Raw genomic sequence first — 16,051 nt, 5'->3', positions numbered from 1 at the left:
CCGTCAGGCAACTTTCCCTTCGTGAAAAAGATTTTGGTTGGATGGTTCTCTGGGAATTGAACCCAGAAGGGCCGGGATCTCTTTGTCTGAAGGCCTGTGCGACTTTGGGGGGGAGGGGTTATCACTTGAGCTGAAGGTTTCTATGATTGGAGAGGGAAGGCCACCCCCGTTTTGAATTATGCCGTGGAATTTGCCTTACAATTGAGGAAAATCAGGGGAAAACTGTCAGGGTAGCCGAATGGTCAGAACACTCGTTGTGCCGACTTGGCCATCTTTTCAGGGTCAGCCTCGGCTGGCCTGCTAAAAATTAGTCCCCCCTCAGTTGCCCGTGGGTGATCTCTGTCAGCCCTCGATCGGCACAAGGGCCTCCCAATTTTCCGAACTGAGAGGTTCCCCACATTAGCTGACCTTTAGTCAAAGCTCTCAGTCAGTGCTCTGATGTGGTCGGCGAAGAGTGGAATCCCCAAATCCTTGTGGATTTGCCTGTTACTAACGTACCAAGGCTCGTTACTCGCAGTGTGAAGACACTTGGATTGTAGCACTAGCAGCTTCCGGACGTAGCTGCTAGCAGCTGACCTCCAGATCGGGCATGCATAATCCATCTTAGGACGGATGAGTTGCTTGTAGAGCCGCACACCGGTTCTCACGGATAGGCCAATTCTCCAGTTAACGAGGGGGCCATGTACGCCCAATCGCGCCGCCCTCTTTCCCACCTGGCTGACATGCGCCCGGTGTCAAGGATCACCCCAAGTTACTTCGCCGTTTCAAATCATTGTATCGGCTCTCTAGAAACTGCACGGCTCTGGGCTTTTGGGTGCGTCTCGCGGCCTTAACGAAGAGAACCGCGGCGCTCTTCGAGACGTTGATAGGAATCATCCAAGGCCGTAACCAGAGCTCCAGTCTACCGAGGTAGGCCTCCATATAACCGACAAGAAGCGTCGGACTTCGGGATGTGACTACGAGAGCCTTGTCATCCACGTATTGCGCTAGCTCGATGTGGTGGGAGGATGTCGTTCATATACAGGCTGAAGAGTACAGGGGAGACGAGTCCACCCTGAACCACTCCGGCCCGCACGGCACGACGTGGATGTAACTGACTGGAAGGACATTTGGAATGTTCGGCAGGCAAGGTAGGATGAGATGATTTTCACCAGGTAGGACGGTTAGTTTGCAAAGGAGGCCTGTGACCCGTATTGTGTTGAAGACTTTGTCCACATCCGGGAAAACAGCGCCGGTTAGCCGCCTCTCGCCAAAGTTTCTGTTGACTTTTTCAACGAGGCGTGTCAGCTGCAGTGTCGTCCTGTCTGGGTCGAAACCCAAACTGTTCGTCACACAGCAGCCCATGTTCGTCTACCTCGTGTAGGACCCTAGGCAATACGATCTTCTCGAAGACCTTGCCGACCGCGTCAAGAAGACTGAAGGGTCTGTAGGAAGATGGTAGCGTGGGGACCTTCCGCGGCTTTAGTATGGACACCACGCGAGCGTATTTCCATGCCGGTGGGAAGTACTGCCTGCGCAGGACTGCGTTAAACACTTTCGTGAGAAAGGTTATCGTGCGCCTTGGTAGAAGTCTTAGGACCCTGTTCAGAATACCGTTCATGCCCGGAGCCTTGCCAGCCTTGAGTCCCTTGATGGCCTGAAGGACTTCCGATGGACTGGTTAATTTCAGTTCATTTGCGTGGGCATACTCGTATGTGCGCATCGCCACGTTAGCCATGTCAATAATTGCTGTGTCCGACGGTTCGTCCACCGGCTGAAACTGGACCTCAAGGTTGTCAGCCAGGGCTTCCGCTTTCTCGGAGTCCGAGAGAGCAAGCTCTCCCGGCACTTGCAAGGGGAGCGACGGAGTGGGGTCTCGCATCACCCGCTTTGTCATCTTCCTTAGCGACTGGTCCTCGCTGTCCAAGGATTGCAGCGTATCGCTCCACACTTCGTTTCTCCACTCGTTCAGCCGATAGGTCCACCGATCTCTAGAAGTGGTTGACCCGAGCTTTCAGAGAGGGGTCCCTCGTGACCTGCCACTGCCTCAGACGTATTTCGCCTTGGATGCTATGATGACTCAACATTTTAAGTGCGTATTTTGTATTCACACAAATACTAATTTTAACTGGACAGTTTAAGTTCATATTTTTCACACAGAGTGTACATAGCTACCAGCATGGATGCTGGTGCAGTCACAGGAAGCATCTTCTCCTTAAATTGTGCAAACATTACATGGAGAAGGCCTGACATATTCGTTGCTTATAAAATAATAAATGTAGGATGAAATGTGCTTTTTAAGAGGTGTCTGCTGCCTCCATCATCAGGGCGATTGACTTGATGACGGAGACTGCAAGCACCTCTAAAACGTCGGTAAACTTCTACCAGATTACACGGCATAACAATCCGGGAAAAAACCATTTTCTTACTCTCGCGGCTGTGAGAAACTGAAATCTTGCCAACAGAGATTAGGTTAGTACACTGAAAGTTGTTTGAACACAAGGGGAAACACAGAAGCATGCAGTTTGATTCTGTTATGAAATAGCTTCTTACTGTGAATCTGTTCCTTGTAGACAGCAAAAGGAAAGGCAACAAATATAATTGTCTAGTCTGGTGTTTTCCTGCTTTTGAATTATTAATATTATTCGCTGCGGAGTTGAAATAACTTATATAAACGTTTGACTGCACCATTACTTCAGTCGCAAGACCCAATTTTGAATTTCAAATAATATGACGGTCTGGCGAAGATACGATAAAAAGGACTCGTGAAAACGTTAGGGAACAAAAAAAAAAGAATTGGAGCAAAAACATCGATATATATAGCAAGCTTTCTGTAGCGCTGTAGCGGAGCATATGAAAATTATACCATTGAGTTCTGAGAAATGTTGCAGCAATTTTTCATACCTTTAACCTCAATTTGGTACACGAGGATGAATACAGTCACTGAACACTAAACTGTTCACACATCCGAATTTTAATAAAAACTTCGCCCGTCCGTCTGTCTGAATGTAACGACTCGAGAAAAGCTGAATGATTTTTTTAAATAAAATCTATGACGTTTCGGAAGTTGGTTCTACTTCTGTCCAGGTCAAAATCCAGTTCTGTTGGGTTCTCTGGTTAAAGGCTGAGACTAGCTCGACCACGGTACCCTAGAGAGTAGGGCCTTGTTCTCCCACCGGTCACCTGAAGACGGAAGTTTAGCTTACCTATGCTAACCTGCTTTTATCAAATGTTACTGTTGAGATGTTGATACTCTTGCTTTATTTTTGAGTGGACCCAGGCTCAGTCTTTGACTTGGATTCTCAGTGTCTTCAGACAACCGTTGAGATACCTTAAAATAGGCCACGTCCCTTTATTTACACATTCAGTCTAGTTCATAATTTATAATTCTCAAATTCGACTATGTATTACTTATGCAGTTGAGAAAGAGATGTTTAATTTACTAAATCTATGCTATTGTATTAATGTCTGTGTTTATTAAAATTTTAATTTACTATAAAATACAATTAATACACGTATTAATCCTTTGATAACGACGCTCATCTAAAAATAGTTAAAATTCCGGTTCTACTTCAAGGAAAACAACACTTACCATTACAAATATCAGTCGTTAATATTATTAAAGGACTAAATTGCTCTCTGTTCTGAGAAACCCGCCGCGCTTTTAAGTTTTCGTTGAATCTGGTGGTCTGTTAAAATCAACTAAAACAACATGAGTTTACATACTCTGATACCTGCTACGTCTGCACTGGATAGAACGCAGTGAGGTAATCCGCCACTGACCGTGAGTGCCATGCTATGTTGTAATGCGATCTTCTGCCGTTTCTGTTGTTTCGCCCCGCGTGGCTCCACACTAGCACTGCGGTTTGTCGGCATATTGCGTTTGTGTACAACTCGTATAGCCCAATAACTGAATCAGGGCTGTCCATACTGTATCATACAACAGTTGAGTAATGTTTAACAAATTCTGGTATCGGAAACTCATGGTTCATCGCCGTTGTTGGACTAAATCCTAAACCATTTCTAACATCATAATCTATTTATATAAGGTCTATATTAATGTTATCCATCAGGGAGCTCGTTTCAAGATGTTTCCTACCAAAACGAGAAATATTTCTCGTCCATCGTATCTGATCCCCGTGTTCATTTTACTTCCTAGTTTACAACTAATACTAACACTACGTGACTGTCTAAATTATGATTTTCCACGTAAGCCTGTCTCAAATTTCACATTTTTTATTGTTCTTAGATCTAATACTTTTCAAAGTACATGTTTCCAGACACATATGGTCCTAATTACATTCTTCTCACGAAGTAATATACGAAATTTCATGACGATACGAGAAGTTTGCAAAACTTAATAGTTTGTACAGACCGTACATTCGTGGTATATCAGAAAAGAGGCTGAGGTCGCATTTCATGTGGAGTCAACGCACTTTCAGTATTTCACAGTCTTTGAATGCGCGTAATTGTATGAATGGTGTCGAGAAAATTCTACTACAGTTTCAAGTTAAATGTCTTATTTGAATTATCTGATGTGCTATGCGTCTCGAGTGAACACTACAGCTGATTGTAGTGTAAATATAGATCAATCAGAAAATCTTAAGTCAGGTTAGCTAGCTTGGATAGAATTTTAATAATATACGTCCCGATTAAACCTTTAAATTATGATGTTCATCTAAATATTTATACAGACATCTAAGTCAAAAAGTCTACACGCTGTTACAGTCAAGAAGACCAGCATCAGCATATTTTATACCTTGAGAACTTCAGACCTCATGAAGAAAGTGTGTTGGAAAGAAAGTTAAAGAAAGAAAAATGAAACCTAAAAAGAAAGAATGGAAAGAACAGAGTGCTTGCTGCAAGAGAGTAATCGTAAGCTAAACTTAACACACTTCTTGGGCAATTTAATTTAAAAGAGTCGACTCTGCATTTCACAAAGTTAATTCCAGCAAGGCACTGCATTAATATTTCAGTTTTAAGGGTGCATATAAAACAAGGAGTGATACCGCATCAATCTGCACACTTTATTTTATTTAGTGTTCTGTCTGACGACAGGTCCATATGAACGGGATCCTTCCATCCTTTTCTCGGACTGGGACCTATTCATATACGTTCTTGGCAGATGATCCAGAAGTGGTTTGCCATTGCCTTCTTCTGTGTGTGAATGGAGTAATTGTTGGGATGCCACGGAGAAACCGGGGAAGCCCCCGGAGGAAAACTCCGTGTTGCCTAGACCACGGCCTTGCCCAACAAAAGTTATAAATTTGTGCACCGCCGGGAATAGAACCCGAGACCCTAGGTTTACAAGGCCAGCGTTCTAACCGCTAGACCACCGTGGCGGTATTCTGCACACTAACCTAACAAAAATGTGATAACGTTTGAGGATTATTTTTCGTATACGGAAATGAATCGATATGAATATTCGTATAACTACTACATACACTCGCATAATTATTAAAAATATACACTGTTATAATGTTAGCTTTTGTTTTATACGGGTGTGAAAGTCTGTCGCCTTAACGTAAGAGAATAGTTTGCTTGTGTTTGAGAAGAATTTGCTGAGAAGAATATTTGGACCTAAGACGGAATAACTAGAAGAGCTTTGTAGTTTATTATATTATGTCGATCAAATAAAGGATGAATATATGAGTAAAGGATGTAGCTGAGAAATATGTGCAAAAAAGTTGAAAAACTTGAAACGGAGAACATTTGCGAGACCGAGGCACTAATAAAGTGATAATATTAAAATGGATCTCAAGGACACAGTCCAGTCAACCATCCATCTTGTTTGTTTTTCAACCATTCATTCGTGGCCAAAAATAACACGGTGCGGCACCCCTGTTTTATGCGGCTCTGTGTTTCGACTGCGGCATGCTAAATATGGTCGCTGTTGATGTTCATATAACCAATAAAACAATCTGTCATTAATTCTGTCGGCAAACTGCATAATGGAATACAAGTCGTAATTTGATGTACACTCCTCTCCTCTGCACACCGACACTTTGTAATTCCCCTTCCATTTCCCCTCTGCCGCACCGATTCCGTGACGATCACCCACCTCACCCCGCATATCATTCTTTCCTGTATTTCTGATTCAGCGCGACTCCTGATTCATAAATGTCGTTATAAATAGCAAACAACATCAAAGAACGTGAAATTGTGGTAAATTTCAGAATTCCTTCGCAGAAAATTTGAACCCTTATTTATAATCTCCCACCGGTATTGGTTAACGATTTATGTTTTGCATTTGGGATGTCACGGGTTCGATTCTCGACTCGGAGCAAACTGTCTGAAAACTTCCTGTTCCAGGTAAACGCTTCTAGAGTGGCTTCAGATAAACCACGCAAGCTTTCTTCCACATTCTTTGCGTTTCATCGTTTATCACCCAGCAATACGATGTTACGTAGCCTGTGTAATTAAGAAAGTGAAAATAAAATATGACATCAAAATATTTCAATATGTATCTCCACTTTAATTAAATTGTGTATGGAATACACTTTGTCGTTTCTTTAAAATTAAGCAGTATCATGTAGCTGAAGTACAATTGTGGTAAGAATTACACTGCATTTACAGTCATTTGTAGGCGCTTTCACAATGAAGTTGCAAAAATACGTCTGGATTAATGGATTTTTGGGCTTTGAGCATCGTCTGATATAAAAGTCACACAACGTCTCGTAATACTGGTTGAGTCCTCGTCTTTGAGTGAGGTTAAGAGGACGTCCGTGGGGTCCATTAGAATGAGCTAATCTCAATCACTGGACGTTGCGGAATTTTATAACATCAGACGATGGACAAAGTCCAAGAACCCAACAACCCAGATTGTGTTACACCATTGTCAGAAACCTTCGTTATAAAAATACACCTGTTAGCTTCGCCATGTTAGTCTGTCCATCTGTCGCATGTTTCAATTCGAGAACCACTGATTGACGTTGGTGACTTTTACTAAAATGTATCGGCACGTTCCAACCTTCAACAACAATGACGGAAGCTTTACGCGAAGTCATATATGAGGGAATGACCTTGGAAAAACAGGAGCCTGGCTTCCCCACAGCCACGTCACTCAACCAGACAGGCTCCAGACACCCCGTCCACACAAAGGTAATTGACCCTAGACAACCGTGTCACTGACACCTTTTAAGAAAATCAAAGGTCATGTTTTGACGGAACAGAAGCTACTTGTAATAAAGCATGCATGAATTGATTACCCAGAGGCAGTAACAGTGAAAACGCTAGAATTCTTACGCTACATTCACATTTCCTAACTTGTTTGTAGAAAGTAAACTGTATTTTAACATACTTTACTCTTTTAAGAAAAATGTCCTTCCGCTGTTGCATCTGTCTGTGCTTGTGACACCTTTATTCAACGACGCTATTTCAAATTCAGGCGTTTTGCAGAGTGAAAAGAGATGGGAAAACGATAATGAATGGTGTGTGGGGACTTGATAGTGGTTCATCTCAAGCTACTACCGTGCCATTATCTGGAAACTGAGGAAAACTACAATAAACCTCAGTCCGGGTAGACGATGACCTGGCCAACATTCGAACCGGGCACTTTCCAAATACAATTCTATAACGTTACAGCCACATCACACTGCATGGCTTAAAACTTGCATTAATTGGTCATAACACTCAATTATAACCTTGTTATGTGCGGCGCTGTCCAGTCTCCTCTAACTTTCAACGATGATCAACATTTTTGGGGCAATATAAATAATTTATTGGTATGGAACATCGTGTTTTTATGTCATGTTCAAATACGTGGAACCCAGAATAACCACAATTCACTCCCCTTCAATTGACTACGTGCACAAAAGCGGGAATCATTTGTTGATATTCAAAACATGCAGCAGTCTGCATCGTAATTGCACGATTATTAATTTGTTTTAGTACCATTGCTGCATAGGTCCTATAAAACTGCTTTGATGTGCGAATTCCTGCAATGTGCAGCCAGCCACAACACCCCGCATTACACAAGCGTACTTTGCAGTGTCAAATACTTTTTCACCCAACAAACATGTCCCGCATTCCATTTTCGATTTCCCCTTCTGCCATTCACGCGAAACCAAATCCATTACATACATTTCTGCACATATTTGACAAACATCTAGACAGCTTTCATCCCATACTAACCATCTGGCACAATTATGAAGGCTCTTTCTTGAAATGTTAACAGTCGTTCAGCAGATTAAGAGAGTCCCCGCTTGTATTGAACTCGTAGGTTCATTACTACGTACTTCACAAAAGCAATTTCAGTCCACTTCATAATCGCATACCAATTTTTGCTAAACCCAGTTGATTAATATACTACAAATTACACCTATCTCTTCTAAGAGTTCCATTCTCTTATAGGATTTGAGACTTTCGCGGCGAGTACAATCAATAAAATCTTCTCGGGCAATCAGCCGCGTCAACTGGTTACCGTGGTATACCGACGTTTCGGGAGCCAACTCTGTCCCCATCATCAGAACCCTGACGATGGGGACAGCGTTGGCTCCCGAAACGTCGGTTTACTACGGTAACCAGTTGACGCGGCTGATCTATTCTCTTCCTATATGCCCCGTGCGTGCTGTGTGTTCCGCCGGTTCAATCGTCCTTAATAAGTTAAATCGACCTGACAATGTTAGGTGAACGGAGACAGAAATGGGTCTGGTTACGAATGAAAAACAAACTGAGAGTGTCTGAGAACAATGGGCTGAGGGGTGAACCATATTATCAAATCCTCACTCTCATCCCTATTTCCCTATCATAGTCAGCTACTCAGTTGGTTACTTATCTTTGCGTGTATTCAGTAGCATCTTCAGTTTAATTTTCGAGGTGATTTAATTATTTAAAACACAATGGTAACTATATTTACCACTTACTGTAACATTCTGTACCTTTAAATTTTGCCCGCTGATTATACTCGCAGGTTTATAATTCTCGAATAGACATCTATTATTTCGTTAAACAGCGTTAACCAATTCACCTTCATATTGGATACGTACGTTTTCTTCGAGGTACGGACTGAGTTCTTAAATATGATTTACGTCAAATAATTCAAATATTTAAAATCACTATACAAATTTAAGATGTGTGATAGGTCAGTCAGTAAGATAATTGCTGATGACGTGGCCAGCCGGGATTTAAATCTTGCTGGGAATAATGGAATGTTTTTAACTGTTCACAAGATTTCGGGATTCACCACTGCCCTGTATGGTGGATACCTGGGACTCTTTGGTCTTGAGGCATAGGAAACGGAGATCGACACTGATGTCAAATCCATCTGTAACCGAAGTTGAGAAAACAATAAGATTTAACTCTACACCCACCGTCTACATTACTTTCATGTCGTCGACTCCAGTCACAGGTACAATCCAGAATAGAAACATACGCTCCGCCACTGAAAGTGAATAAATAGTCTTCTCCGTCCTCAGTTATACTTGATACTAATACATAATGTCCGTCATATTTTATCTCACGGACTTGATTTCGCTTTTGTCGTCAATATTCGTATCTCCGTCACTAGTCTATTTCCAGGCGTTATTTACCGCACCTAATAGCCTGTCTCTACCCCACCCGTAAATTTAATCAACCGTTTAGTTTTCAATCTCTCATGTTGTGTACAAATAGCCGTGATAACGTTTCCACCAGTGGGAAAAGTACGAAACGCGATCCGATTGCTGTCCGCCAAAAAAATATAAATAAAATCTTGTCCGTGAAGATGTTCAAATCTTAATAGGAACGGAAAGTCTTGTGTTGCAAGCATTTTCCAAATGCATTCCGTGTCATTTTGCAGACGATATCTCATTGGCCTTCGTGTTTATGTACTAATCGCATTTTCAATGCCTTTTAAAAACAATTTAAATGTCGAAAATACTCGAAAACCGAAGTTTATAAGATCAATGTATATTTATATAATGTGTCTTTTTTTTACTATTTTAAATCGATCAACTTCTAATTGACCTTTATGTGAAATACAAATTAGGTCCCGTTTTAGCATTACGTTAGTGGCTTCATCTCTTACAAGGCACTTACATGACCTCGGAGTAAAGATATCTTTTTATTTCATTGATACAAACCAAAATTACATTCGTCAGGCAACTTTTAGCACGAAGATGACTGTTGGGCCGTAGTTTAGCAGAAGTATTTGCTGCCTCCATTATCAGGGCGATCTCAACGCCTTGATGATGGAGACAACAAACACTTTTGAAACATGTGAACATCTGTAAAATTCTACACTCGCCGCCGTGAGAACCTGAAACCTCGTCATTTTGCATAGACTTCAATCCCAAATTTCATGGACATATTTTCAGCAGATTCGGAGATGAAACATGGGGAATGACATGGACTTGACCTGATCCTCTATGCATTGACTTTGTGCACTTCATACAAATAACTGATAAACATTCGACCTTGTATCAGATTTCACTTTTTAATATACCGTAGGGAGAAACTATCTTAATCGAGAAAAAGAAACACATAAAAGACTAGATGTTTATGGCAATACAGTGTTTAGGGTCCCTTGCTTTAGCGCGCGCATTTGTTACGTTTAATCACTACTCCGTTGCTATATAATTACGTTGAGTGAAACCCACTTCACACCTTCAGGGCGGTAATTTACTTTCGAACGACTAGTCAGAACACGTAATGTGTGTAAATTGTTGAACGTGAAACATTTTAAATTCGCGACAGTAAATTTTTATCTGCAATAATAAATTAACATGAAGATGAATGAGAAATACAACTTTTCTTGTTCGAATGGTTCCAGACTCAAGATACCCTTTTGCATATGTTGTCAACCGCGTGTCATTATCTAGAAGCTTCTAATTTGTATAAAAAAACATTAAAAATGGGAACATTTTTAAACCATTCCGACACTATCTTGTTCTCTGTGGTTTTGTCTCTTCCTTCCATTAGCTTTGAAAAAACTCCCCTATTCTATTCCATCCATTTTAACTACCCCCACTAAAAGAAGATACTGAAACGTTATACACTTTTGTGCTTACGTTGAAAAATACATAAAAGCCTCTGCTCGCGTGACCTGGAAAAGCAGAGCTAGGCAGAAATATGCAAGGGTTGTTAATTACTTCGATAGGGAAGCCCACGGCTTTTTAATTACTGTACTTTGTTGCCTCTTTCTGCTACTGTCCTTCCGAAGGGCAATTTGTCTCTACGTTGCCGCTTACACGTTTTTCAGGGGTAACCACCCTGTTTGCCACGTTCATTATAACACCATGAAGACATTTAGGAATTAATGGGCGTAATCTCATACCCAGGGACAGAGGGAACAAGCAAACACTGGATAGGGTACGAGCTTTTTGAACACAGTGACGAAGAGACACTTCCCAGACCCTTCTGGATTCGAACCTAAGGAGTAAATAAGAAGTCGTTCAACAACGCTGCTAGTTTTATCTTAGAATGGAGATTTATTCAAAACTTTTGGCAACCATCACTTCTTTGTTCATATCGAAAGTATGGCGATTTAAATTTTACTCACATTCACAAAACGGTAGGGAATTTTAAAAGCTTTGAATATAAAGCCCGCCACTGGGCTGCGTTCTCCGTGATTGACTGTGGAGCGTGTCTCTCTCCTGTCTCTTTCCTATGTAAATCAATAAATGTTGGTTAAAGGCAGGAGGGGGTCATTGGGAGCCAGGGGGTGGGTGAGTTATTGGGCTTAGGGGAGCGCCACGAGAGGAGGCTGGCTGCCACGCGATGTACTGTAAAGACGTTGCAGCTTCTGTGATATTCTCACCAATCGCGTCTCCCAACAGTTTCTACTCTTTTCTCGTCGTTTTATAAGAAAAGATGGACACTCTGTGTCATGTCACTCCGAATAACTTTTGGACCGACTGAAGCATTTTCATAAAACTTCGTGTGAACATTGTGGAAGTTACAAGACACTCCACATTTGCACTCTGTTTTAATTTCGCACTATCAGTAATTTAGATATGGCGGCAGTGCTACAAACTAATTAAATGTGAGCGTTACCACCGTCAGACAAAATGGGATTCTAAAATGTGATAGAGTTTCGAAAAATATGCTGCTTTCGCTCATTTATTATTTTCTAGAACGTGAAACAACATGGCTGTCGAGCGAAATCTATACGTTTGTTTTCGATTTGGTATTGATAATTAATCGACTGTTCTTGAAAGTAATATAACATTTTAATTATATCATAAACCAAGGCTTACCAACAAACTGTATGTGAAATATTTATATATCTTGATAATTACAAACGTAGTAATGTTACGAAGTTTTGAGGTTGTATCTGGTACATTTATTATACATAGTCAAAAATTGTACTAGAGAAAATTTGTACCAGAAATTGCTCATAAAGTGTATAGCTCTAATTATATATACCTATTTACAGCTCTAGCTGGCTTCGCCGTATTGACTGAAGCACTGGGGGAACATAGGCATTATAAAGTTTTCCCAAAACTTGTTTTGATTCATTGTTCACCGAATGTATGGTTTAAGTGTGTCAAAGAATCTCCGTGTCTAAGGCACGTACGCATTCTTTAGCACCGCACTACACAGAAGTGAATGGTCACCTTAAATTTACACACAACTTTATCGTTTCCTTTTGAAGTTATTTGATTACGCTTTGTAAATGTGGCGTCTATAAACACGTAGAAGAATACCTTTGTCATTTACTAAATGTCCATCTTGTTAACGATATTAGACAGACTGAAATACATACAGCTAAGCCGTTAGTACCTGAGCTGGTTCTTCTGAGGTTTAAATTGCTATATAAACGTTTAAAAGGTATAAATCGCCAGATGTTGATCAAATTCCGGCATAAGTTAAAACATCAGGTCTGAGCTCGAAATAACAGATCAACTATTGATGCTTCATGCAACAAACATTGAAAAAAAAAATTAGAGTGCTTTTACAATTGGACAATATCAACACAGTTATTTACATATTTCATAAGAAAGACTACGATTCTGCTAGAAGAGAAGTAGAATAACCCTCTTAATGAATTCAGTTTACCCATGAAATTAGTTGGGCCAGTTCTAATGTGTTTGAACAAAATCGACAATAAAATACTGAGAATATGTCATTGGGAAGCTCCAAGAAAAGAAAAAGAGATTTGAATTGAATAAGACATCCACTTCTGATCTTTTCTGATAATATGCGTTTGTTGACGGAACAAAAACTTTGAACTTCTATCAGCTGCTAGTAAGGAAACTGGTCTGGGAAAGATAAGTATAACTCATGATCAGTGTGCAAATATTCTTCTTTTTAACACCATCAGTATGTGTTGTCTTTAGGATGTGACCCCAAGACAAAATTAACATAAAATTACAGTTTTAATCATTAAGTTCTATCCATATGTGTGTTAAAGTCAAAATCCTCTTCCCAGAGCAGACACGTGATATAAACTAAAACACGGGCACTAGACGCAACAAAACTGGCTAGTTCTTCTATATCCGTGTCATGAATTATTCATATTACGTTTGATTTGAAGCAAGCAAAAGTTGTTCCAAAACTCGCCCATCTTGTTTTCATCTGCCCCACAACCCACTCTCCTCCATCTCTGTCTTTCTGACATGCGTTCCATTGTTCCTCCTCTTTGTCGACTGTCAGTTGTCTGATTCTCGCCCTTCGCCCCAGCTTCTAAACTTCGCCCTCATTGCAGACCGATAATGTTTGAAACAAGGAAAGGTTAAGGACTTATATCAAACTGAATGAACCCCGTCTCCCTCCCGCGTTCACAATTACCTCATAAAACGTCTCCATAAGCCACTAGATTGTTCTCCCTTATTGAAATCATGAATCTCATCTCCTTTCCCTACTCACCAATTTGCTTGGTTTGTTGGGTGATTGGATTTTGCTGCCAACATTTACCACTGTTATTGTGAGATAAGGAAAATCCGTGGAACAATTTGCAAAGTAAATTAATAAATATCGATGTATCTTTTATGTCGATTCGCATCTATTCCTCAGTGCAGATGTGCTAACTTTTACCAAGAGCGCCGTAACTTCGTATTAAAATGGTTTTCGTTAGCATGTCAGTCAGAGGAAGATGTCAGATACCACTGACGTAGTACGAAAATAATGTTAATTCTTATTCTCATTAAGTTTTTTTACGGATTAGACAAAAATAAATGTTACCGTTCACTTATTTACTTATCACGCCAAGAAAATAATAAGATGGCTGTATTCTGGGCTGTAGCGTCGTGTAATCTGGTACAATATTACCAAAGTTTCAGAGGTCGTTGCTGCCTCTGTCATTAGGGCGATTGCCCTGATGATAGAGGCAATATCTCAGAAGACAGTCATCTTCGTACTCACCGCCGTGAGAACCTCAAATCCAACTAAGAAAGTAATAATTCCTCAATTGAGCATTGTGAGTTTCAAACCACTTTCGAAGAAATCGGCGAAAAACAGTAATTTCCTTGAACCGACTTCATTTTAGAAATGATACAAGCCTCCTCTTCTTCAATAAAATCTATAAACAAGTTTCAGTTAAAGGTCTTCGCCTTTTTAAATCGATTCTTGTGGAAAACCGGGAACATGTGGACGACACACATCGGTCGGAAATGGTTTACTTGCCCTAGGAGAAAGAGATAGATGCCTTTTGGAAACTTCACAGCGTGCATTCAGCTCTTCTGTAATGCTTCACATCTGTGTATTCGCTTGTGGAACCTGCATCGATTCGTATATCCTAAATGTTTTTCTCAATCTCTGAGATAATTTCTAGGATATAACGCGGAATATCGTGTTTGTGCATGAATATTTTGGGGGAACAAACGTCCAAAATAAATTTCAGTCAGACCGTAAATAGTTTTAGAGGGACTGATGATTGCGATTAGTCATTGTATTATTAAACGTTACATTTCCTTCGAATATAAAATAAATTGTAAGGAATATGGACGACACAAAAGACAAAACGAAACCTGTGTAGGTTTTCTGCGCCAAGACGAAAAGGAATTTAGAAATTAAATTGGAAATTTAACATTGTGCTAACTGTACTGTTACAGACAGTTATGAGTAGTGCTCTAATAGATTAATTTAACATTACGCGAAATTGTATTGTCTGTTAGCATCCACTTAAAGACAAAAGAACAATGATTATTATACATTTATTCACACTTCAATAAAAATATTTAAGACTGTAAAGTCTGTAGTTATGTTGTTAACTCTTTTATTGTAATAATATAATTCACTAACTTCTGTTAACAGATGTTACGTAAAATTACATCAGTCACGTCTTTTTTTTTTCCTTTTAAAATTTAATAATTCAATTGTTGCTTGTCGACATTCTGCATATTGTTTAAATGCTAAAACTCATTACATTTTATAATCAAAATTAATAATAAATAACCACAAAACTAAAGCAGAACAACTAACTCTGTTAAATAAATGTTCGTCTTGCTCCTAGAGCTAAAAGGATATAAAAGCTAATTTATAATGCAAATCAGGAATTCTGCTTTAGAAATCTAACGTGGAAGACATAGGGAAGTATAAATTATTAAAATAAGACATTATTATAATTTCCAGCTTCACCTTAACATAAGACCCGTGTAATTACGTCTTTCCTGTCTTATTATCACAAGGATACATGGACAAACACCTAATTTATACTACAAAGTGTGAATTCCCCTCCTAGAACTTGTAATGTTCAAGACTGGTATGCAAATAAGAAAACCACGTTGTATCCTGTGTAGCCTTGACCTAAACCCTGCGCCTTATAGAATGCTACTGAAAATCCACTTGCCTATTATTATATCAACTTGGGCCTGTTTGATGTGAAAAGATCCTTCCATTACCTACTCATAATATCCCTTGTTAAACGTTAATTTATACTCACGATTTGCTCTTTGCCCCTCTTGCCATAGGCAAAGGAGTCGGATGGACGGTACTGAATGAATGGCAGCCTCTATCATGTCAAAGTTCAACTTTCACACGTGTTACACTTTCTGAAAAATAAAATCTAAGCTATAATGTAAAAAGAAAGTATTTTTCTTTAATTAGCGTGGCACAATAGTTAATTTAAAGAATTTACATTCGCGATTCACTTGAAAAAAATCATGTTAACACTAATTTATTTGTAAAATAGTTCGTTTTATCTGCGACCTGA

Source organism: Zootermopsis nevadensis, unplaced genomic scaffold (assembly GCF_977971745.1).
Source record: "Zootermopsis nevadensis isolate Lab colony 2312 unplaced genomic scaffold, Znev_1.0 Znev_ptg000015l, whole genome shotgun sequence".
NCBI classification, from domain to species: domain Eukaryota; kingdom Metazoa; phylum Arthropoda; class Insecta; order Blattodea; family Termopsidae; genus Zootermopsis; species Zootermopsis nevadensis.
This window is presented reverse-complemented; position numbering follows the sequence as displayed.